We start from the raw sequence: 24,662 nt of genomic DNA on the forward strand, positions 1-24,662 counted from the left end.
TTCAATTAGTTTAGCCTTCATATGTTTTTCTAATTTGTGGCTAAAATCAACCAATTCTGTGAGCATCCTGATCACCAGTGTCTTGAATTGTGCATCTGAAAGGTTCGCGATTTCCTGGTTGCTTAGAGTTATCAGCTCTGGGGCTTTGAGTTCTTTTTGAGCCATATTTTGGAGTTTTTGTGCTTGTTACGTATGAGGAGCAGAGCTTTAGGTGTTCACCAGGGCCAGGCCACTCAGTCACTGGGTTGTGACCTTGTATGTGGGGGTGGAGTCAGAGGAAAGCAATGGCGGCTTACGGGGCCCGTGCAGTCCATCCACGCGAATGTGCGACTGTGGTCAGTCCGCAGCCCCGAGTCCTCACAGGGTCCACCTGACGCGGGGCTGCCTGGGTCCTAGGGTTGGGGGATCTATCTTGCCTGTCCCCGCTCCACTGCTGGCTCTGCCCCTCTTACCAGTCCGGTTGGTTGTTGTTGGACTTCCGTGTAGTTCAATTTTCTGTTCTTTGGCTGCATCTTTGTTCTCCAAACCTTTGTTGTATTTAAACTTGGTTGTGGGAGAAGGCACAGTGTTTCCACCTATGCCTCCATCTTGGTGGAATTCTCTTGGAGTAGGTTATTTTATTATTGATATGCTGAAACAAAGTATAATTTAAAAGGCTTTCCAGGGTAGTGTAAATACTATAAGACATATAGTGAATGTTTGTTCAACATAAGTTCCTCCTGCATGACTAAATTTAGAGATATTTACAATGTTTTTATGAAAAATACCCAAATATTTTCATTTCATTTGAAAGGAGCAAGTTCTCTATAACATGGGGCTAATCAAAAATTATTGAAAAGAGCTCTGCCTGGTGTGGCTCAGCAGATTGAGCATGGGCCTGTAAACCAAAAGGCCACCAGTTCAATTCCCAGTCAGGTCACATACCTGGGTTGCAGGCCAGGTCCCCAGTAGGGGGCTCGTGAGAGGCAATTTCACACTGATGTTTCTCTCCCTCCCTTTCTCACTCCCTCCCCCTCTCTAAAAATAAATAAATACTTTTTTAAAAAAAAACCAAGGACAAAGTATTGAAAAGAATATGTCGTTGTTTCTGAAAGATGGCTTTCAGGTCATCTTGAGGTTTGGTGATGTTTTGTTCCTCTGGTGCTTTTTTATTCTGGTGTGATGAATCCAAGGTTTTATTTCTGCAAACTTCACTATGATGGGGCATGGTAAGGAGTATGTCCTAAGGTCCAGTCCACTTTTCTGCTAGTTGGCTTTCTGGAGATGCTGTTGTCCAAGTCTTGAGTGACACCTTATCTCCAAGCTCAAAGGATTGTAGTGAATCTACAATCCTTTGAGGAGGGGTCTTTAGTACAAGCAAGATCATTAATTACAGCTAAAGTCTGACTTAAATGTTGTACATTTTCTTTATCTTCACTTCTTCATCTATATACATATTTCCCACACAAATCATAGCTGAAATGGTTGCCTCTACACAGTTTCATGATGCAATTGAATCCCACTTTGAGGAAACACCTTTTTCCTGAGCAGGGCAATGGATGAAACTTGATTTCAAAGGAAATGAGTTTCTTGGCACAGCTTGGTTGTATTTTTCTTTAAGGTGTAACTCATCTTGTCTATCTTCCCAGAAGCCTGAGATATCTGTGCCATTCGGAGTCTCCACTTGATTCCTGAAAATTTACTAATTGGTGACTGGCAATAGAACACCAAATCTGTTCCAGAGCTGCATAGCCTGATGTACTGTGCAGGGGTGTCCAACCAGCAGCCCGCAGGCCACATGTGTCCCAGGATGGCTATGCATGAGGCCCAGGACAAAAATCATAAATTTACTTAAACCATTATGAGATTTTTTTGTGATTATGTGTCACAATGTATGTAATGTGTGGCCCAGAGACACCAAAAGTTTGCACACCTCTGTTACAGATTCAAAATTTTTAATGTGGCCCTTAGATTAGCCTCTGACCTACTGAAAGATACCTGAAAAAAATTGCCAGTAGTTTCAGTTATTTTAAGAAGCTAACTGTTCATATTTTCATAATGGAAAAGCAATTGAGACAAAGTAATACTAGAATGAGTCCTCAAGTAAAGGAAAATAGAGGGGAACAGCAGGAGTTATTTCAGTCTTGTGTGGCAGTTTTATCATCTTTGGTTTTAGGGACCTTTTATTTCTTTAATTTTTTACTAGTTTCTTTCCTGCAATGAATTTTTCAATGATGTTACTTTTGAATTTTGAAATCTTATAATCTTCTACATGACAATCAAGACAGGTATCTCATTCTGTTTGCTAAATTTGAACACCTTTACCTTCAAGTGCACATTTTAAAATATTTTGTCCAACTAGAACACTTCTCACACTGGCCAAACAATTCTAATATGTCTCCAGCAGAATTTTGCTTCCTTTGGAAATATATGCAGCTTCCAGGACTCTAGTTCTTAAACATGAAATAAGTATGCCAAAAGGCATTACATTCAATTCTTTAGATTTAGAGAATCCTGTTTTCTGTTTACTTTGGCAGCATGTATACTAAAATTGGAGCAATACAGAAAATACTAGTATGCCTCCCCACTCAAAACCAAAGAATCCTGTTTCTTTACTTCTAATCCTCACCCAAGAATATATCTGTTGTTTTTAGAGAGGGTAAGGGAGAGATAGAGACATTGATATGAGAAACATTGATCAGTTGTCTTCCATATGCATCCTGACCAGGGATTGAATCTGCAAGCTTGATAGGTGCCTTCAACAGTGATCAAATCTGCAACCTTTTGAGGTGCTCCAACCAACTGAGCACCTGACCAAGGCAAAAATCCCATTTCTTAACTTCACGTGAGGCTTCCTGTTGAACATAGTCCAGCTCAAATTTGATTCAGTCTGATGCCAGCCGCAGTCATGTTCTGCAATTGAATCCAGTTCAGTTCTTAAATCAAAATCAGTCTGTTTCTTAAGTTGGACCCAGTATAACCCCAGCACTAACCAACAATTTACATGGAACCTTGGGTTGGGAAAAGGAATAAATACCCAGTGAATGAGGGTAAGCAACAGTTTCCAAGCAAAATGGAGAACTAAAGCTGCCATCAGTTTTCAACATGGAATCTACATGCTGATTCCAAACAAGTGGAAAACTGCAGGCTAAACTGTCAGCAATTCCCAGTGTGGAATCCAGTGACAGAGGTAAGGGCTTGGGCTTCCACCCAGAAATTGCAGTCTGAAAGGCTGAAGTTTTGGCTCCTAGTAGATCATCTGCAAGCTCAATTGGCTCTGGACAGCATTCTCTGCAAGCTCAATTGTCTCCGGATAAAATTCTCTACCCGCTCATTTAGCTATCAGTATAATTTCCTCCAGTTCATGCTAACATGCCCTGTAAAAGAAAGCCAGCTATGCCAGGAGGTTGAACACAAAGACAAAACAGAGATCAAGCTGTTGCTGGTGGAAATGGGGCTCTTCTATGAGATTGGGAGAAAAGCATTTCACAGACCTACACACAGGCAATTATGTGTGGCAAGGTTTATTCAGGTTGAAATAGAAGGCTGCCTCTGTGTCCCATCTTCATTCCTCCCACCATAGAAAAAGTCCAGGTGTGTCTTCAACAAGGCCAAAACAAAAGCCATTGTCTAGTTTCTGTTTTGTTGTTGTGGCATTAGTAGTCTCAGTTCCCATCCTGGAAGCTTAGCACTATTTCTGGCTTTACTTTGGAATCCCAGGCTCCTGCCAAAAGCCTGTGTTTGGTTGGATGCTGCTGGTTGCTAGACCTGCATGGTTGCTATGGAGAGAACACATGAATGAATGGAGAGAATGTATCTTCCAAAGTGAGTGAGAGGGAGAGAGAGTATTCGAAAAAGAGAGAGAGCTTCTTTGTTAAGGTGGGTTATATTATCTTGGGCTTGGAAATAACCAGGAGCTTTTTCAAAGTAACCAATTGACTTCCCAAGCTTTCCTGGGCTTCTGATGGTTCTACCACATAGCCAACTAGTCCCTTTCCCAGTTTAGACTGACAGACCTGTATGGTCAACATCTCCCTGTAAAATTTTGGCTGGTTCAGTGTATGTGCTTACCTCCCCTTCCTTTCCCCTCCTCACAATCTGGTAATGAAGGTGGGTAGTGCTCCTGGGGAGATTTTCTGTTTGCTCTGAGAATTGCCTCCTCTGCAGTAATTTCTTGGAATGTGTGAATGAATGTAAATGTTATAGCTTTTTGGTGAAGCCTACAGGCTCATGCTTCCCATTTGATAATGTTTAATGATGTCCAATTCATTCCTTTATTAATATCTAGCTGCCTACACTCACTAAACTAAGAGGGGCTTACTTATCAAGTGTCCTTTAAAAGAGCAAGAAAGACAGTGAATTTGAAATGGGGTTCATGGGTGCCATACCTGTGTTTCTTCTTGTCCCCCAATGCCATCAGAAGTTAGCTTTGGTTCCAACTCTGCCACCAAATCTGTTAAAAAACAGAATTCTGCCAAATAAATTTGAATATTTAATTGGCTTTATTAAGTCACTTATGAATCAGACAGCATCCAATCTAGCAACCAGAAGAATGCTCCAAAAGGTTGCACAAAATGGAATTCTTACAGAAGAGAAGGGTGGGGCAAGGAAGCAATTAGCAAAAAAAGGAAAAAGAAAAAAATTCCAGGATGGTTGATTAAGATTATCTTTCCAGGAGAGGCTGAAATAGCACTTAGGTTAGGTATAAAATCTACATTTTGCATAATGGACTTTAGCAAAAGTGATGCCATTTTGGGGCAATGGTTTTTTGGTGTTTTCTTTTTAATGCTATGTTAAAAATTTCAACTGAATAAATTTAAAGGCATAATTAATTTTATTCAACATTCAGTAATTGGACAGCATCCCATCTAGCAAATAGAAAGGAGTTTTTGTTACTGAACAGACCCAGTGATAGGGGTACAATATGCTATTACTGAATGGACCCCCTCTTCTCCCGGGGTCCCCCTGTACTAGGTTTTCCTTGCCTGTTGCCAGGGAATTATAGCTCTCAATGTCAGAGATTGGTGAAAAGAAAAGGAAGAATTTATTCAAAAAATTATATAGACTTAGAGTAATGACTTAATGTCTTCATTAAAATCCCAAAGTCCCTTAAAACACCCACAAACACACACAGACCTTACTTCCCCCCTTGTCCCCTTCCCCCCTTTGCTCAGCCTGGGGTACCATATCTCAGGAAAAAAAATACAAGTCTGCGGTTCAGGTAGTCCCTGGTCCTTCCAAGTAATCCCTGCTGAGCTGGTAGGCCACCCGTTGTTCCCAGCACCATCAGCTCTGTTGCTGGGATCTCTAGTTCTTAATCCAAACTGACATGGTACCTTCTCATGGTTCACTGGCAGGAGTCCTTTCACCCCTTCCCTTTCCTGCAAGGTCTCTCCTGCTTCCTAAGCCATGTGGGAAAGGAAGCATCCAAAGCCGTGTGGTTCTCCCTGATCTGTGCCTGGGTTTAAATCCCATTGCCAATCTTCCTCTGTATCCCCATTTCTGACTCCTTCCACAATTGGCTATACCTGCCAGCATTCCCATATTTTTCCAGCTGTTCTGGGCTGCCATACTAAGTCCAGGTAGGTGTGTCCCAGTGGCAAAGAGCAAATCATCTCCAAGCTCTTACCTCCCAGTTATATCCTGAGTGGAAGTCCCTCCCATCTCTGGCTCAAAACAAGGCCACAGCTATTTAACACATCCATTAAACCAGTTAAAAGTTATAGATATGTTAAATGACCATTCTAGAGGTTATTTGCAAAACTGTTGGTGTACAAAAGAATTCAATGTGTCCCTGCTCCATGTGTCCCATCCCCCAGTTCAAACTTGTGGGGGTGAGGACATCCTACATTTTTTAATATTTCCTGGACACCCTGAGTTCTGGACCCCATTACAAAACCCTCTTTAGGGGGCCCCTGGCCACACCCTGTTACATTTTGACAAGCAGGACAAAATGGAAGACTTTTGCAGGCAGAAGATGGCAGGACAAGAAATTATTCTATTCAAGAGCTGATTGTTTCAAGCAAAAATCACCTTCCTTGGGGGATAGTTTGGGTCTCAGGCAGATTATCTCACCTGTGCTGATCAAGTAATTCCAGTTGACTGGTTAAGATTACATTTCTGGAACAAGCTAACACTTAAGTTAGGTATTAAATCTTAGCACAAGTAACTCTATTTTGAGCTAGTCTCTTTTTTAAAACAATTCCTTTATTTTGATCAGATTTTCAGCTTAACTAAGACATCTGGTCAAAATTTAAGGCATTAGCATCATTAAGTTACTACTCCCAAATTCTTAGTTTTTGTCCATCCTCTGTGTGATATACATGTCATGATGATTTTGGTTGAATTGCTGTGGTTATTTACAGTTCATCACTTCAGGTACACATTGTTAAAGATTGTTATTCTCTTCATTCCTTGTTTTCACATTCCAGTCTCTGGGAGATCATTTGCTTGGTGGCTAGTGGCTACAAATATGCATTTAAAAGTTTTGAGAAAATACAGACTACTATGATTATTTTAAGCAGGATAATTTCCAATGTTTGGAGTGCATTTTGGAGCTATGGTCCTCAAAAACCAAACCAATCAAAATCGAATGTCCAACATAAAAAAAAAAATCCCTCATTAAAGAAGCCACTTTCTTAAGCCAAGTGACTTGTTTAGTAATCTTATTAACTGGGTTTTACCTTCCCCAAAAGTGGTAATACAGGTACCACTGTATTACCCTCTTACTAAGGAAAAGGTAATTAATGGTTATCCTGTTATTAAGAACAACTTTGGCCAGAGAGTATAAGAAATTTGGTTTATGGGGGTGGGTGGGGGGTGGGGGTGGAAAAGAATATAAAAAGGATAAATGGTAATGGAAAAAGTACAATAACAATTTTTTAAAAAGAAATTTAGGCAGCTATTGCTTTACCAGCAGATTCCATAATACTTTCCAGAGTTATGGAGATGCGCTTGATTATAGCCTCATTTGTTCTCAGTCCTAACTATGGAAGTAGAGATCTGCCAAAGGAAGTAAATCCTGAATCATGAATGCCTTTTGGTAAATCCTTTCTAACTTGAGGTTATAAACCCAAGGGAGTTGACAATTGGGGTGTTTTAGTTCATTTGTGACCAATTAGCAGCACAGTTTGATAATTTAAGAGGCACCATCTGCCCTGGCTGGCGTAGCTCAGTGAATTGAGTGCGGGCCTGTGAACCACACGATCACGGTTTGATTCCCAGTCAGGGCTCATGCCTGGGTTGCAGGCCAGTTCCCAGCAGGGGACTTATGAGAGGCAACTGTACATTGATATTTCTCTCCTTCTCTCCTTCCCTTCCCCTCTAAAGATAAGTAAATAAAATATTTCTAAAAAGAGGCACCATCTGATTATGTGCCAGCCATCTGGGCATTCACATTCCTGAGGAGAATGTTAGACGCCACAAAGATACATTGAGTTGTGGCACAAATTACTCCCACTGAGGTGGCACTATTAATGCACTCATTCACAAAGATCGCTGCATTTGCCCACTAAAGCTATGGGCCAGTTAGGTTTTCAGCACACTTGGGAAGTAAAGATTCTAGCCTGAAATAAAAAGTTGTTTTAAAATCTTTACAAAGATGACATTATCATTCCAAGCCAATACCAGCAAAGGAACAAAAGAAAGGAAGAAAGGATTTTGTGTTTAGTTAAACAATGAAGTCCACATTTGGTGTCTTGTGTGAAAGCAGTCCACAGTGATGGCACCTACTTTTATGTCTAGCCAATCTGTTTTGGAGGTCTCCAGCATTTGTACAAAACAAGATGTCATGTGGAGTCTTTTTTTCTAGTTGTTAAATATGTACCAAAGATGTAATTTTGTAGCAGTGTCAGTGGTCAGAAGCATTTGGTAAGGTGTTTTCTATGAGTCTTACTTTTGCAAAAACATCAGAGTAAGACAGTAACTATCTGTAAATGACAAAAGACTAAAATGTTCATGGTATGACACCTAGGGGTGGGGAGGTTAAGGGTGGAGGGATGAAACAAAATGGGAAAAGAACTTATGGACATGAACAACAACATGGTGATTGCTGGGGGGAGTAGTGTATAAAGGCACTAAATGGTAAAGGAAAAAAGTACAATAAAGATTAAATTTTTAAATGCCCATGGTTAAAGATCTTTTAACTTAATTATAGTGAAATTGGCAAGTAAATTTGGTTATTTCTGTGCCACGCAACATTTTAAGATAACTAGTAACATTATACCAAGACATAACAGATTTCCAGGAATTTCATAAAATTTCTGGAATGCTTATAACATATACCTACATAAACACAACATAAAGCAGGCTTAGTATTATTTCTTATTTGACAATGCTTCCCATATAATTTAACATATCAAAGAAGCTCAAGTTTAACATCTTTTTTATTTTGTTTTTTATAAAATGAGAGAAGAATTATTTTGAGATATTCCAGGGGCCCGCTGGATAATCTCAAAGTTAGTCTGAAGTTAAAAAGCCTGAATTTAGGAAGGCATAGGTGGGAAGACGGCAGCTGGTTTTAAAACTCTGGAACCTCTGGAATATTATAGGAGATTTTTGAAAGAGAATCACTGCTCCGATGGAAAAGAACGTGGCAAATTCAGAACCACAAGTGTCAACAAAATTAGTACTGCAGGTAGTGCTGGTTTAGTGAAGCTGGGAAATACTGCAGTAATTTGTGGAATTAAAGGTGAATTTGCAGCACCACCACCAGATGAACTTGATAAAGGATATGTTATTCTTTTTAAAAATATTTATTTTAAAGAGAGGGGAAGGGAGGGAGAAAGAGAAAAAGAAAAACATCAATGTGTGGCTGCCTCCCACACGCCCCCAACTAGGGACCTGGTCCACAACCCAGGCATGTGCCCTGATTGGAAATAGAACTGGTAACCCTTTGGTTCCCAGGCTAGCACTCAATCCACAGAGCCACACCAGCCAGGGCAAGGATATGTTATTCTTAGTGTGGATCTACCATCTGTGTTCATCAAGATTTCAGTCTGGACTTCCTGAAGAAGAGGCCTGAGTAGCTAGCCAGTTTATTGTAGACGCCACTGAAAATTCACAGATAATTCAGAGAGAGGACTTATGTGTTTCTCCAGGAAAACTTGCTTGCATTCTAGACATTGATATAATTTGCCTTAGCTGTGACGGCAATATCATAGATGCCTGTACATTTGCTTTGTTAGCATCTTTATTTTTTTATGTTTTTAAATTTTATACTGTTATTCTATTACAGTTTTCACAATTTTTCCCACTATGCCCTCCTCTGTCCAGCGCACCTCCTACTTGCACAGTCAATCCCCACACTGTTATCCATATACATTCATATGTGTTCCATATCCATATCCATTCACATATGTCATTCATATGTGTTCTTTGACTAGTCCCTTCCCCTTCTCCCCACCATTATCACCCCTCCCCTCTGGTCTCTGTCAATCTGTTCCATTTTTCCATGCCTGTAGTTCTATTTAACTTGTTAGTTTATTTCGTTCATTAGATTCTTCTTATAGGTGAGATCATACGGTATTTGTCTTTTACTGACTGGCTTATTTCATTTATTTCACTTATGCTCTCCAGTTCCATCCATGATTTTGCAAAAGGTAGGAGTTCCTTCTTTCTTTCTGCTGCGTGGTATTCCCTAGTGTGAATGTACCAGTCTTTGATCCACTCCTTTACATAGGAGTAGGCTGTTTCCAGCACTTGGCTGTTATAAATAATGCGGCTATGAACATAGGGGTGCATAGGTCCTTTTGGATTGGTGTTTTCAGATTCTTAGGACATAATCCCAGTACTGGAATCACTGGGTCAAAAGGAAGTTCATTTTTAGTTTTTAGAGGAAATTCCACACTGTTTTCCACAGTGGCAGCGCCAGTCTGCATTCCCATCAACAGCACACTAGAGTTCCCTTTTTTCTACATCCTCACCAGCACTTGTTGGTTGGTTATTTATTTACTAATGGTGGCCATTCTGACAGGTGTGAGATGATATCTCATTGTGGTTTTAATTTGCATCTCTCTGATGGCTAGTGATGCTGAGCATCCTTTCACATGTCTCTAGGCCCTCTGTATGTCCTCCTTGGAGAAGTGTCTATTCAGTCCTTATTTTAGCCCATATTTTAATTGGATTATTTGTCTCCCTGGTGTAGAGTCATTTGAGTTCTTTATATATTTTGGAGATCAAACGTCTGAGGTATCATAGGCAAATCTATTCTCCTGTATGGTCAGTCCCCTTTTCATTTTCATGATGGTTTCTTTAACCATGCAGAAGCCTTTTAATTTTATGTAGTTCCATTTGTTTATTTTTCCTGTATTTCCCTTGCCCTAGGAGATATATCAGCAAAAAAATATATTGCTATGTGGAATATCTGAAATTCACCTGCCTATGTTTTCCTCTAGGACTTTTATGGTGTCATTACTTATATTTAAGACCTTATTCCATTTTGAGTTTATTCTGGTGTATGCTCTAAGTTGGTGGTCTAGTTTTATTTTTTTGCATGTACCAGTTCAGTTCTCCCAACACCATTTATTAAAGAGGCTATTTTTACTCCATTTCATGCTTCTGCTCCCTTTGTCCAATATTTATTGACCATAAAGACATGGGTTGATTTCTGGGCTCTCTGTCCTCTTCCATTGATCTATATGTCTGTTCTTATGCTAGCACCAGACTGTGTTGATTAAAGTGGCCTTGTAGTATAGTTTGACATCAGGTTTTGTGACTCCTCCTACTTTTTTTTTCTTTCTCAAGTGTGCTGAGGGTATTTGGGGTCTTTTCTGGTTGCATAATTTTTGAAATATTTGATCTAGATCAGTGAAATATGTCATTGGTATTTTGATTGAAATTATGTTGAATTTATAGATGCTTTGGGCAGTATGGATACTTTAATGATGTTAATTCTCTTACCCCATGAACACAGTATATGCTTCCATATTTTTGAATCTTCCTTGATTTCTTTCTTCAGTGTTCTATAGTGTTCCAAGTATAGGTCTTTTATGTCCTCCATTAAATTTATTCCTAGGTACTTTATTTTTCTTGTTGCTATAGGAAATGGGATTTCCCCCCTAGTTTCTGTTTTCAATATTTCATTGTTGGTGTACAAAAATGCCCTTGATTTCAAAATATTGACTTTGTATCTCACTATTTTGCCAAATACACTTATTCCATCAAGTAGTTTTTTGGTGGAGACTATACGGTTTTCCATGTACACTGTCATGTCATCTGCAAAAAATGACAGCTTTACTTCCTCCTACCCAATTTAGATGCCTTTTATTTCTTTTTGTTGTTTGATCACTTTGGCTAGAACTTCCAGCACTACGTCGAATAAGAGTGGTAAAAGCAGACACCCTTGTCTTGTTCCTGATATTAAGGAAAAGTGTTAGCTTTGTCAACATCTTTAAAAAATGTGCAGTTGCCTGAAGTTACTGCAGCCGAACAAAATGGAGGTTCAACTGCTTGCCACTACAAAAGCCAAACTCATGAGGGTGGTGCTGGTGTAAAAGGAAAGAGGTTTTATTCAGGTGCCCACAATCTGGAAGAATGGTGGACTCTTGTGTCAGAGTATCTCCTCTTTCTGCCTCAGCCTGTGGTTCTTCCAGAGATACAGAGAGGATGTTGTTTTGTTTTGTTTTCCCCCTATCCATTCATCTTTCTAGCTTTTGGTGCACTAAATATAAGAACCTCTTCCTGCTGCCATTTTGGCCAATGTGGGGGACTCTGACCATTTGTTTCAGGTAACAACTCCCCCCTTCAAAACTCTGGGCCCTTATAGTCTTACAAGGGTAAATAAATGGATGTCTCATCTTCTCTAGTTATTTCCTGCTGTCAAAGGTCATATCCCCAGGTCCAGAGATTCTTACAATCCAATGAAGGAAGGGGAAGTTAAGAATGGAAAAAAGCCTTTATTTATTTTTTTCCAATTTTTTTATTTAATTATTTTTCAAGTACAGTTTTCTATTACTCCCATCCCATCCCACCCCCGTGCTCGCCTCTCCCTCCCATTTCCACCCTTCTCAGTTGTTGTCCATGTATCCTTTATATATGTTCCTCTAAATCCCTCCCCTATTTCCCCTGAAATTCCCTCCCCTCTTCCCTCTGGTCACTGTCAGCCTGTTCTCTATTTCAGTGTCTTTGGTTATATTTTGCTTGCTTGTTTGTTTTGTTGTTTAGCTTCCTGATAAAGGTGAGATCATATGGTATTTGTCCTTCAACACCTGGCTTATTTCACTCAGCATAATGCTTTCCAGTTCCATCCATGATGTTGCAAAAGGTAGGAGCTCCTTCTTTCTTTCTGCCGCATAAAATTCCATTGTGTATATGTACCATAGCTTTTTGATCCATTCATTTACTGACAGGCGCCTAGGTTGCTTCCAACTCTTGGCTATTGTAAATTGTGCTGCTATGAACATTGGGGTGCATAGGTTTTTTGGGATTGGTGTTTTAGGGTTCTTAGGATATAATCCTAGCAGTGGAATTGCTGGGTCAAGAGGCAAGTCCAATTTTAGGTTTCTGAGACAATTCCATACTGTTTTCCATAATGGTTGTACCAGTCTGCAATCCCACCAACAGTGGACCAGAGACCCTTTTCCCCACAACCTCTCCAGCAGTTGTTGTTTGTTTCTTTGTTTATGATAGCCATTCTGACTGGTGTAAAGTGGTATCTCATTGTGGTTTTAATTTGCATCTCTCTGATAGCAAGCGATATTGAGCATCTCTTCATGTGTCTCTGGATCCTCTGTATGTCCTCCTTGCAGAAGTGTCTGTTCAAGTCCTTTCCCCATTTTTTAATTGGGTTAGTTGTCTTCTTAGAGTGAAGTCGTGTGAGTTCTTTGTATATTTTGGAGATTAAACCTTTGTCTGAGGTATCATTGGCAAATATGTTTTCCCATAGAGTTGGTTGTCTTTTTATTTTCATGCTGTTTTCTTTAGCTGTGCAGAAGCTTTTTATTTTGATGAGATCCCATTTGTTTATTCTTTCCTTTATATTCCTTGCTCTAGGGGACATATCAGTAAAAATGTTGCTGCATGAAATATCTGATATTTTCCTGCCAATGTTCTCCTCCAGGACTTTAATGGTGTCATGGCTTATATTTAAGTCTTCTATCCACCTTGAGTTTATTTTGGTGTATGGTGTAAGTTGGTACTCGAGTTTCATTTTTTTGCATGTAGCTGTCCAGTTCTCCCAACACCATTTGTTGAAGAGGCTAAATTTACCCCATTTTATGTTACTGCCCCCTTTGTCAAATATTGATTGACTGTAGAGAGTTGGGTTTATTTCCGAGTTCTCTATTCTGTTCCATTGGTCTATGTGCCTGTTTTTATGCCAGTACCAGGCTGTTTTGATTACAGTGGCCTTGTAATACAGTTTGATATCAAGTATTGTGATCCCTCCTACTTTGTTCTTCTTTCTTAACATTGCAGCTGCTATTCGGGCTCTTTTATGGTTCCATATAAATTTTTGAAGTGTTTGTTCTATGTCTGTGAACTATGCCATTGGTACTTTAATAGGTATTGCATTGACTCTGTAAACTGCTTTGGGTAGTATGGACATTTTGATCATGTTAATTCTTCCAATCCATGAACACGGTATATGTTTCCATTTGTTTGTGTCTTCCTTGATTTCAGGAAAAAAGCCTTTAGGCAAAGGAGAATGATTGCTGTTTTTGGAGGGTGTTATGTGTAGTGTTTAGAGGATGGCACTGTTGAACAAGCAAAGCTGGTAGACTGTTCATGTTTTAAGAGATGGTGTTCCAGATGGGCTTACAAAATGGGACCTATTATGTAGGCAGTCAAGTGTTTAGTGAAAAGTCAGAAACTGGAGAGACTACAGAATCCTCATGATCTAACTCTGAACAGGATTTTGGGTGGCACACCAATGGCAGAGTAAATTTGGCAAAGAAGCTACTGTCTGGGAAATGCAGAATAAAATAAAAAGTAACATTGTCACTTAGCTGTGGGAGACACTGTACATTTCCAAAAGAGGAATTTTAAATCTCTCTCTCAAGGGATCCAGGTCCAGCTTTCCCTTGCAGCATCAACAGCAGAAGTATGATCTGAATCCTCCTCAGGTGGGGCCTGCTTTATCTGTGTGTGGTGGATCCAAGGTGGATTTCCATGAGCTTTAGAAAAAAGTGTGTTGTCAGCAGGACATCATACAGACCCTCTATTTAGCTAACTGCTGTTCAGGGCCTTGAGCTTTCCAGGTCTTTAGTAAGATTCAGTCTCTCAGCTGGAAGAGGTGTAAGGACTCATCAGATGGGTAGATGGACCTGCAACAAGCAAACTTGTGCAAAGTCATTAGTGTTTTCCCTAGATGTTGTACATATTGTTTGATGTATGATTCATGTTCTAAATCTAAAGGGGATGTTTCTAAAACGGAAGCTTGGAAGGGTCTCTCATAAACTATGTCAATAGGGCTGAATTTAAATTCTCTTCTGGGTGCTAACCGGATCCAGAGCGTGGCAATAGGGAGTGTCTGGTTCCATTTCAAATGTTTTCTGGCATATTTTCTCCAAGGTATTTTTTTGTAGTGTGATTCATTTTCTCAGTATTCCTCATAGATTGAGGTCTCCAAGATGCATGTAGTTTCCACTAAATCTGCAGTGCCTGTTCTATCTTCTGGAAGATTTCTGAAGTGAATGATAGTCCATTGTCCCTTTGAATGCTGTAAGGAAGTCCAAACATAGATATTATTTCTTTGAATAGAAGTTTTGCCACTTCAGTTGCCTTCTCAGTTCTAGTGGGTACACATCTACTCATGCATAGAAAGTGTCTACAAAATTAATAAAAATTTAAAGTTTTCTATGGTTTCACAAATCCTTGTAAAGTCAACCTGCCAATCCTCAAATGGGCATATCCGTTTATATTGTATTACCTTTCCTGTTGGAGCATATTCTTTCTAGGATTGTTTTTGGCACATATCTGAAAGGCTTGGGTAATCTTCTGAATGGTCCTTTGTAAATTAGGGCTCTTCAAATGTAGTCTAATGAGGTCCATTAAAGCATCCCTTCCATACTGGGTCTTCTCATGTAGAAGAGAATGGGATATACTAGAGCTTCAAGGAGTAAGGTCATATCATGCAGTTGATCCTCCATATAGAGTTAGGGTCATTGTTAGAGAATCCTTATTCATGGGCTCATTCCTCATCTTGTTCTGTGTAAAGGCGTTTAAATTCTGACAATTTCAGATGGGGAATTAGACCTCCAAGAAGTAGCAGCCCTCAAAGTGTCTTGTCTTGCTGCTTTGTTAGCAGTTTGGTTTCTGGCTTGTTCAGGAACTGTCTAGTATCCTGGGCAGTCCAGTATGACAATCTGGTTTGGTAGATTCTCTGCCTCTAAGAATTTAAAAATCTCTTTTGCATGTTTGATGTTATTACTTCCCAATGTATGTGCCTTTGTCCTTTTCATATTGCCCGTGGGTTTGGGCTATGATGAGGACACAGAGCTAGTACAAGGGTTAACATTCTTTGTGCCAAGGTTCCTATGGCAAAGGCCTGGGCATCTATTACCTTTTCTGTGGTGACTACCACATGCCCAGCTTGTCGTTGACAATTCTCATTGAAACCATTCCCATGTGTATATAATTCCCAGTCAGATTCTGTCACTGGCTGGTCCAATAGATCCTGTCTACTGTAATAAACTTTGTCAATGACTTCTAAGCTATAATGTGGAGGTATGAGCTTATTTTTGAGTGTGGGAGTAGGGTGCCCAGATTTAAGATAGTGGTGGTTTGTAAGGTGACATTGAGGTTGTCTAATGAAATGGCTTGATATTTTCCTATGCACCCTGCTGTCAGCCAGCACCCTCCTTTCTATTCCATCCTCCTTTCTGCACCATAACTACTATGGTACAAATACCATAGTAATCTGCCCAAGAGTGAATTTCTCTACTTTTTGTAATATGCCACAGGTAGCTGCTATTGCCTGGAGGCCTGGTCATCCTTCCGTCATGTGATCTAGTTTCTTTAAAAGATAGGCCATGAAGGAGTTTCAGCCAAGATGGAGGCATAGATAGAAACCCTTCGCTTCCTCACACAACCAAAAGGAGGATAACAACAAATCTAAAATCAATAAACAAGCAGGAGATCCAGAAAATCAAATTGCATGGAACTCCAACAACTAAGTAATTAAAGAAAAAGTAAACCAGAACAACAAGACCAAAAAGGCAGAGGACTGCTTGGACTGGCTCAGAAAAACTAAGGTGGGGTGATGGACCTTGTGGGTGGGGCTGACTTAAGGGGAAGCTGAAGCTCAGAGTTGACTGTGGACTACAGAGGTTGCTGCTCTGGGAGAAACTCCCAGCCTCACTTGAGAGTTGGTTGGAAAGTGCATTAGAGGAGAGCAGGCGAGCTGCATTGTTCCCTTGCTGGCCCATCCCCCACAGCTCAGCAAAGAGGGCTACCCTTCCTGGGTGAATACCTAAGACCCTGCCCCCTTACAACTTATCAGGTGTGCCAAGACAAAGAAATATGGCCCACATGAGAGGACAGAGCAAAACCTCAGAAAGAAAGCTAAGCAAGGAGGAGATAGCCAACCTACCTGATGGAAAATTCAAAGGCCTGGTAAGCAAAATGCTCACAGATCTGATTGAGCTTGGTTGAAAAATGAAAAAACAAAGATACCCCAAATTAAATAAAGCAAAATATTCAGGGAACCAACAGTGACAGGAAGGAAACCAGGACTCAAAGCAACTATTTGGAATCAAAGGAGAAAATAAACATCCAACAGTGACAGAATGAAGAAACAAGAATTCAAAAAATGAAGAGATTCTTAAAAACCTCTGGGGCAACCTGAAACATTCTAATATCTGAATTATAAGATTCAGATAATATCAGAATAATATTCAAATAACAGTCAACTTATTCTTGCCCAAAGGAGAAGAATAAGAAATTGAAAACTTATTTGAATAAATAATAAAAGAAACTTCCCCAATCTGGCAAGGAAATAGACTTTCAGGAAGTCCAAGAAGCCCAGAGAGTCCCAAAGAAGTTGGACCGAAAGAAGAATACACCAAGGAACATCATCATTAAATTGCTCAAGATGCAAGATTAAGAGAGAATTGTAAAAGAAGCAAGAGGAAAGGAGAGAACTACCTACAAAGGAGTGCCCATAAGGCTATCAGCTGATTTCTCAAAAAAAACCTTGCAGGAAAAAAGGGACTGGAAAGAAGTATTCCAAGTCATTAAAGGCAAGGAACTACATCCAAGACTACTCTATCCAGCAAAGCTTTCACTTAGAATGGGAGGGCAGATAAAGTACTTCCCAGATAAGGTCAAGTTCAAGGAGTTCATCACCACCAACCCATTATTATGTGAAATGTTAAATGGACTAATCTAAGAAAAAGAAGATAAAAAAATATGAGTAGTAAAATGACAACAAACTCACAACTATCAACAAATGAACCTAAAAGAAAAGAAAAACAACAAAAACAAAAACTAAGCAAACAACTAAAACCGAAGCAGACTCAGAGAAATGGACATCACACAGAGGGAGTTCAGTGGGGAGGGGGAAGGGAGGTATGGGGGGAAGGTACAGGGAAGAAGGAGCATAATTTGTAGGTGTAAAATAGATGGGGAGAGATAAAAATGGTATAGGAAACAGTGGACTCAACTTATATGTACAACCCATGGACATTAACTAAGTGGGAGGAAGGTAATGCTGGAGGGTTCGGGTGGCAGGGTGGAGGGGGGATAAAGGAGGAAAAACTGTGAGAAGTGTAATAGCATAATCAATATAAATACTTAAAAATAAAGAAATCAGGGCCATTAGACTCTATCTGTATTATTTTTTATCATAAATATATTGGGGCATATCAATGACTGATATTAAGATTTGGCAAACCTGGAGAGTTGATGCTTTTCTGTATACTTGAACTGTTTCACAATTTAAAACTTCATATTTTATAACATAAAAGATAGGCTATGAATTGAGGAGTATTTTCCAGAGTTTGGGCTAGTACCCCAAGTCCAGTTCCTTGCCTTTATGGATGTATAATTTTCATGTAAACTGGGCAACCTTAGTGTGGGAGCCAAAACTAGTTTTTCCTTCAAGATGTCAAATGCTGCCTGATGTCTCACATCCATTCAAAGAGTTCAGAATCTAGTTCTTTCAAAGAATTATAAAATGGTTTGCTATAAGTCTAAAATTTGGAGTCCTACTTTGGCAACACTCTGTAATCCCTAAAAAAATCAGTGACACTGCCTCCTCTTCTCTGGGATGTTTATTGTAGTGATTGGCTTGCTTTTGAGCAGCCATCGAGATCCTAGTGACCTGTTTCATTTGGAATCTTAGGTATGCCCGCTTCCTGTTTGCAAATCTGGGCCAGATGAGGAGATACTTTATATCCTCTTTTTACCAAATACATGATTCACAACTGTGATGGTGTTGAACAAACAGTCTTGCTAAGTATTGCCAGCTATTAGTAAGTCATCTATATTTCATAAAAAATTTTCAATTTTATTGAATATCCCTTAAATCTTTTGCTAACATTTCCCCCAATATGGTTAAATCCTATGGCAACATAGTCTAACACTATTAGAGTGTGGCTTTAGTTTCTGAGTCCTGCCATTAAAAGACAAATAACAGTTGAGCCTGTTTATCTATTGGTATGCAGAAAAAAGCATCCTTCAAATCTAAGACTGAAAGCCATTTGTTATCTCCAGGCATCATGGACAACAAACTATAAGGGTTGGGCACCATAGGATGAATGTCCTGGACAATGTCACCAATGGCCCAAAGATCCTGTATAAGTCAATATTCATCAGAATGAGGTTTTTTTGACTGGCAAAATGGGAGTGTTATACAGAGACTGGCATGGTGAAATTGATCCTGATTTTAAGGATTTCTACAATTCTGGTTGAATTCCCCCTAAATCTTTTTTAAGCAGCCTAACCGCCCCCCACCCACTAAAACACACCCCATCCCACCCCGTGGGTTCTGTGCCCCTCATTGTGATTAATTTTTTTAAACATTTCATTAATTTGTTTTTAGAGAGAGGGGAAGGGAGACAGAAAGAGGAGGGAGAGAAACATCAGTGGATGGAAGGTACATTGATTGGTTGCCTCTCATATGCCCCATCTGGGGATTTGGCCTGTAACCCAGGCATGTGCCCTGACTGAGATCAAACTGGTGACCTTTCTGTTTGCAGGCCAGCATTCAAACCACTGAGTCATACCAGCCAGGGAGGCATAGATTAATTTTTACGAGTTGGATGTTAACTGCCCCACCTCTGGTTGCATTAGCCCAGTTAACCTGCTCATAGATCTTGGGTGGGACAAATTTAACTCTAGGTCCTCCTTGGCAAGTCAGGAGCACCTGGAGCTGGAGAGCATGTTTCAGTGGGACTTACACACATAATTGCTGCTTCTCAGGAGAAAAAGGTATTTGTGCATGCGATTTACAAAGTAAATCTTGTTCTAACAATGGAAAGGTACAGGCTGTTACACAGAGAAAACTATGTGTAAGCCTTCAATCCCCAAGCTGGCATTGTAGAGGTTGAAGGAATGTTTGCTTTTGTAATTGGTCACTTCAGTAACTGTTATTGCAGCTGAAATTAACTTGGATAGGTTTGTATTTTGCACTATGTAGCTCCCTTAATTATGAGGAAGTCAATTAGCTTGTTTCCCACTGTCAATGGTAACCAGGACTCCTGTGAGTAAACAGTAATTAATTGGTCCTGAGATATTTAGGAAAGTCCCTGGGCCTCCTCCTCCTCATCAGATTCATCCTTCATTTTTAACATTTCTCAGTGAGGGTCTCTATCCTTTTTATTTTTCTTTTTGTGTTCCAGGCAGTTATTTCTCCAATGGCCTTCCTGTTTGCAATATGCACATTGATTAGCACCTAGTGGGTCTTTCCTTTTTGCTTTTGGGTCCCACCTCTCTTTTTGGTTTTCCCACTGTTTCTTTTTTTAAAAATATATTTTATTGACTATGCTATCACATTTGTCCCAATTTTTCCTCCCCTTTATCCTCCTCCACCCTGCACCTCTCACTCTCCCGTATTCCCTCCCCCCTTAGTTCATATCTATGGGTTGTACATATAAGTTCTTTGGCTTCTCTATTTCCTACACTATTCTCAACTTGCCCTTGTCTATTTTGTGCCTACCTATTATGCTTCTTATTCCCTATACCTTCCCCCCTCTTCTGCCCCTCCCATCCTCACTGATAACCCTCCATGTGATCTCCATTTCTGTGATTCTGTTCCTATTCTAGTTGTTTTCTTAGTTTTTTTTTCAGGTTCAGTTGTTGATAGTTGTGAGTTTATTGTAATTTTATTGTTCATAGTTTTTGATCTTTTATTTCTTAGATAAGTCCCTTTAACTTTTCTGGTGATAATGAAGTCCTTTAACTTGACCTTATTTGGGAAGCACGTTATCTGCCCTTCCTTCCATTCTAAATAATAGCTTTGCTAGAGTGTGTAATCTTGGATATAGGTCCTAGTCTTTCATGCCCCTTTGAATACTTTTTTCTATCCCTTTCTTGCCTGCAAGATTTATTTTGAGAAATCAGCTGATAGTCTTACAAGAAGTCCTTTGCAGGCAAATGTCTCTTTTTCTCTTGCTGCTTTCAAGATTCTCTCATTATCTTTAATTTTGGGTCACTTAATTATGATGTGTCTTGGTATGTTCCTTCTTAGATCCAACTTCTTTGGGACTCTCTGGGCTTCCTGGACTTGCACGTCTAGTTCCCTCACCAGATTGGAGAAATATTCCTTCATTATTTTTTCAAATAAGTTTTTACTTCTTTGTTCTTCTTCTCCTTCTGGCACCCCTGTGATATGGATGTTGGAATGTTTAAAGTTGTCCCAGAGGTTCCTCAGCCTCTCTTCATTTTTTTAAATTCTTGTTAGTTCGTACTGTTCCAGCTGAATGTTATTTCTTCCATTTGTTCCAGATCATTGATTTGAGTCCTTGTTTCCTTCTCTTCACTGTTGGTTCCCTGTACATTTTCTTTTATTTTACTTTGTATAGCCTTCATTTCTTTCTTCGTTTTGTGAATGAGCTCAGTTAATTCTGTGAGCACCCTGGTTACCAGTATTTTGAACTCTGTATCAGGTAGGTTGTCTATCTTCTTGTCACTTAGTTGTTTTTCTGGGGATTTGATCTGTTCTTTAATATTTGGCATATTTCTTTGTCTCAGTGCACCTGTTATGTTGTTAGGGGTGAAGCCATAGATATTTGCTGGGGTGGGGCAACCCACTCACTGTGCTATGGTGCCATATATGGGGGATGTGTCAGAGAGGGAACAGTGCCACTTGATGGGTTCTTGCCCCACTTTCTGACACTTCCCTTGCTTCTCACAAGTGCATTGTGCCCTTTCAGGTGCTGATTCCCAATTAGGTAGGCTTGTGTATATTCTAGGATCCCAGAGAGAGTCCACAGCCTTCTCCAATGGACTCTCCTGTGAGACTAGGAATTTCTCCCACCATCACAACCTCACAGGTTTTTACAGCCAGATGTTTTGAGGCTTTAGTTGCCCAAGCTGGAACCCTGGGTTGCATGGTCTATCTTGCTCCCTAGTTGTTCCTCAGCTCATTTGCTTGCAAATGTGGAACAGCCTGGTTTGTCAGCCACCACCCGGCCCTCCCAGTAGGGGACCCTCTCATCTGTCCTCTCCACCCCTCCTACCAGTGTGGATGAATGTTTCTTAACTCCTTGGTTGTCAGACTTCCATACAGTTTGATTTTCTGACAATTCTGGTTGATTTCTGTTTTTAAATTTGTTGCTGTCCTTTCTTTGGTTGGATGAGAAAGGAAAGCATATCGAACTACGCCTCCAACTTGGCCAGGTGTCCAACTTACTGAGACTTTTTCTGTGTTCTAACATGTGGTCTATTCTAGAAAATGTTCCATGTACACTTGAAAAGGATGTATATTCTGTTGCTTTGGGGTGAAATGCTCTGAAGATATCAATTAAATTCATTTGATCTAAGGCTGCTGTCTCCTTGTTGATTTTCTGTCTCCTTGTTGATCTATCCATCGATGGCAAAAGGGTGTTAAAATCTCTGACTATGACTGTGTTTCTGTTGATCTGTCCTCATATGTCCACCACAGTTTGCTTCACATATTTAGGTGCTCTTAGGTTTGATTCATAAATGTTTGCTTGGGTTATATCCTTAGTTAGATCATTATCTTTATCATTTTTGTAATGTCCTTCTTTGTCTCTTACTATAGTCTTGATTTTATAGTCTATTTTGTCAGATATAAGTATTGCTACCTCAGCTATTTTTTCTTTTCATTTGCATAAATATTTTCCATCCCTTTACTTTTTAAATATTTAAAAATTTAAAAAATCTTAAGTATACTTTATCGATTATGCTATTAGAGTTGTCCCAAATTTTCCCCTCTATCACCCCTTCACCCTGCACATCCCCACCTTCCAGCATCCCCCCCACCCCTTAGTTCATGTCCATGGGTTGTACACATAAGGTTTTTGGCTTCTCTATTTCCTATACTATTCTTAAACACTCAACCCCAGTCTACTTTGTAACTACCAATTATGCTTCTTATTTCCTGTACATTTTCCCTCTCATTCACCCCTGCCCTTCCCCACTGATAACCCTCCATGTATGTGATCTCCATTTCTGTGATTCTGTTACTATTCCAGTTGTTTGCTTAGTTTTTGTTTTTATTTCTTAGGTTCAGTGGTTAATAGTTATGAATTTGTTGTCATATTTTGTTCATAGTTTTTGATCTTCTATTTCTTAGATAAGTCCATTTAACTATTCATATAATAAGGGATTGGTGATGATGAACTCCTTTAACTTGACCTTTTATCTGGGAAGTACTTTATCTGCCCTCCCATTCTAAATGATAGCTTTGCTGGATAGAGTAATCTTGGATGTAGGTCCTTGCCTTTCATGACTTTGAATACTTCTTTCCAGTCCCTTCTTGCCTGCAAGATTTATTTTGAGAAGTCAGCTAATTGTCTTATGGGCGCTCCTTTGTAGGTAACTGTCTTCTTTTCTCTTGCTGCTTTTAAGATTCTCTCTGAATGTTTAATCTTGGGTAGTGTAAATAAGATGTGCCTTGGTGTGTTTCTCATTGGGCCCAATTTCTTTGGTGCTCTGTGGGCTTCCTGGACTTCCTGGAAGTCCATTTCCCTCTCCAGATTGGAAAATTTTTTCTTTATCATTTGTCATATAAGTTTTTGTTTTCTTATCTTCCTCTTCTCCTTCTGGCAGCCCTATAATTCGGTTGCTGGAGTGCTTAAGGTTGCCTCAGAGGTTCAGAAGCCTATCCTCATTTCTTTGAATTTGTATTTCTTCATTCTGTTCCAGTTGGATGTGTATTTCTTCCTTATACTCCAAATCATTGATTTGAGTGCTGGTTTCCTTCACTTCCACCATGGTCCATCATCTTGCCACAGGTATTCTCTGCCTGCTGGCTGTCCATCTTGGCCCCCTACCTGTCTGGATGAATGTTTGTTTAACTCCTTGGTTGTTAGATTTCCATGTGAACCATCAACCTGGTTCACATGGCTGGCCCTTCCCTGGAGATTACCTAAGGTTCTCCCCCCATCCAACTTACTAGTGCACTTTTCTACTAAGACATGGAGTTAAAGCAGCTCTATCTAATACATAGAAACAAACACAGGGAGGCTGCCAAAATGAAGAGACAAAGAAATATGGCCCAAATTAAAGAACAGAACAAAACTCCAGAAAAACAAACAAACAAAATGGAATAAGCAATCTATAAGATGCAGAGTTCAAAACACTGATTATTAGGATGCTCGAGAAACTCATTGGGTACTTCAACAACATAAAAAGGATCCAGGCAGAAATGAAGGCTACACTAAGTGAAATAAAGAAAAATGTATAGGGAACCAACAGTGGAGAGGATGAAGCCAAGAGTCAAATCAATGATTTGGAACTAAGGAAGAAAAACACATTCAATTAAAACAGCAAGAAAAAAAAATTCAAAGAACAAGGACAAGCTAAGAAGCCTCTGAAAAATTTCAAACTTACAAACATTCGAATTTTAGGGGTGCGGGAAGGATAAGAGAAAGAGCAAGAAATTAAAACCTTATTTGAATAAGTATTAAAAGAAAACTTTCCTAATTTGGTGAAAACTTTCCTAAAAGAAAACTTTCCTAACTTTCCAAGTGCAGGAAGCACAGGGTCCCAAACAAGATGGATGCAAAGATGACCACTTCAAGATACATCACAATTAAAATGCCAGAGGTGAAAGATAAAGATAAAATCTTAAAAGCAGCAAGAGAAAAGCAAATAGTTACTTACAGGGGAGTTCCCATAAGACTATCAGCTGAATTCTCAAAAAGTAACTTTGCAGGCTAGAAGGGACTGGCAAGAAGTATTCAAAGTGATGAAAATCAAGGATCTACAACCTGAATTACTCTGTCCAGCAAAGTTATCATTTAGAATTAAAGGGCAGATAAAGTGCTTCCCAGACAAGGTAAAGTTAAAGGAGTTCATCATCACCAAGCATTACTATATGAGATATTAAAGGGACTTATTTATGAAAAAGATCTAAACAATTAACATTAAAATGGCAGTAAATTCACAACAATCAATAATTAAATATAAAAAACAGATTAAGCAAACATGCAGAATAGAAACAGAATCGTAGATATGGAGATCATTTGGAGGGTTATCAGCTGGGAGTGGGAAGGGCAAAAATAATGAGGGCAAAGGTACAGGAATTAAGAAGTACACCTTTGTAGGTACAAAATAGA

General features: G+C 39.5%; 1 pseudogene; it reads left to right on the forward strand.

Annotated features, from left to right (window-relative positions):
* Window positions 1-284: 284 nt before the first annotated feature.
* The window catches only part of LOC119001980 (exosome complex component RRP43-like), a 33,255-nt pseudogene continuing 8,877 nt past the window's right edge, over window positions 285-24,662 (forward strand).

This window comes from Sturnira hondurensis, unplaced genomic scaffold (genome assembly GCF_014824575.4).
Source record: "Sturnira hondurensis isolate 20B ecotype Veracruz unplaced genomic scaffold, ASM1482457v3 Scaffold0017338, whole genome shotgun sequence".
Classification (NCBI taxonomy): Eukaryota; Metazoa; Chordata; class Mammalia; order Chiroptera; family Phyllostomidae; genus Sturnira; species Sturnira hondurensis.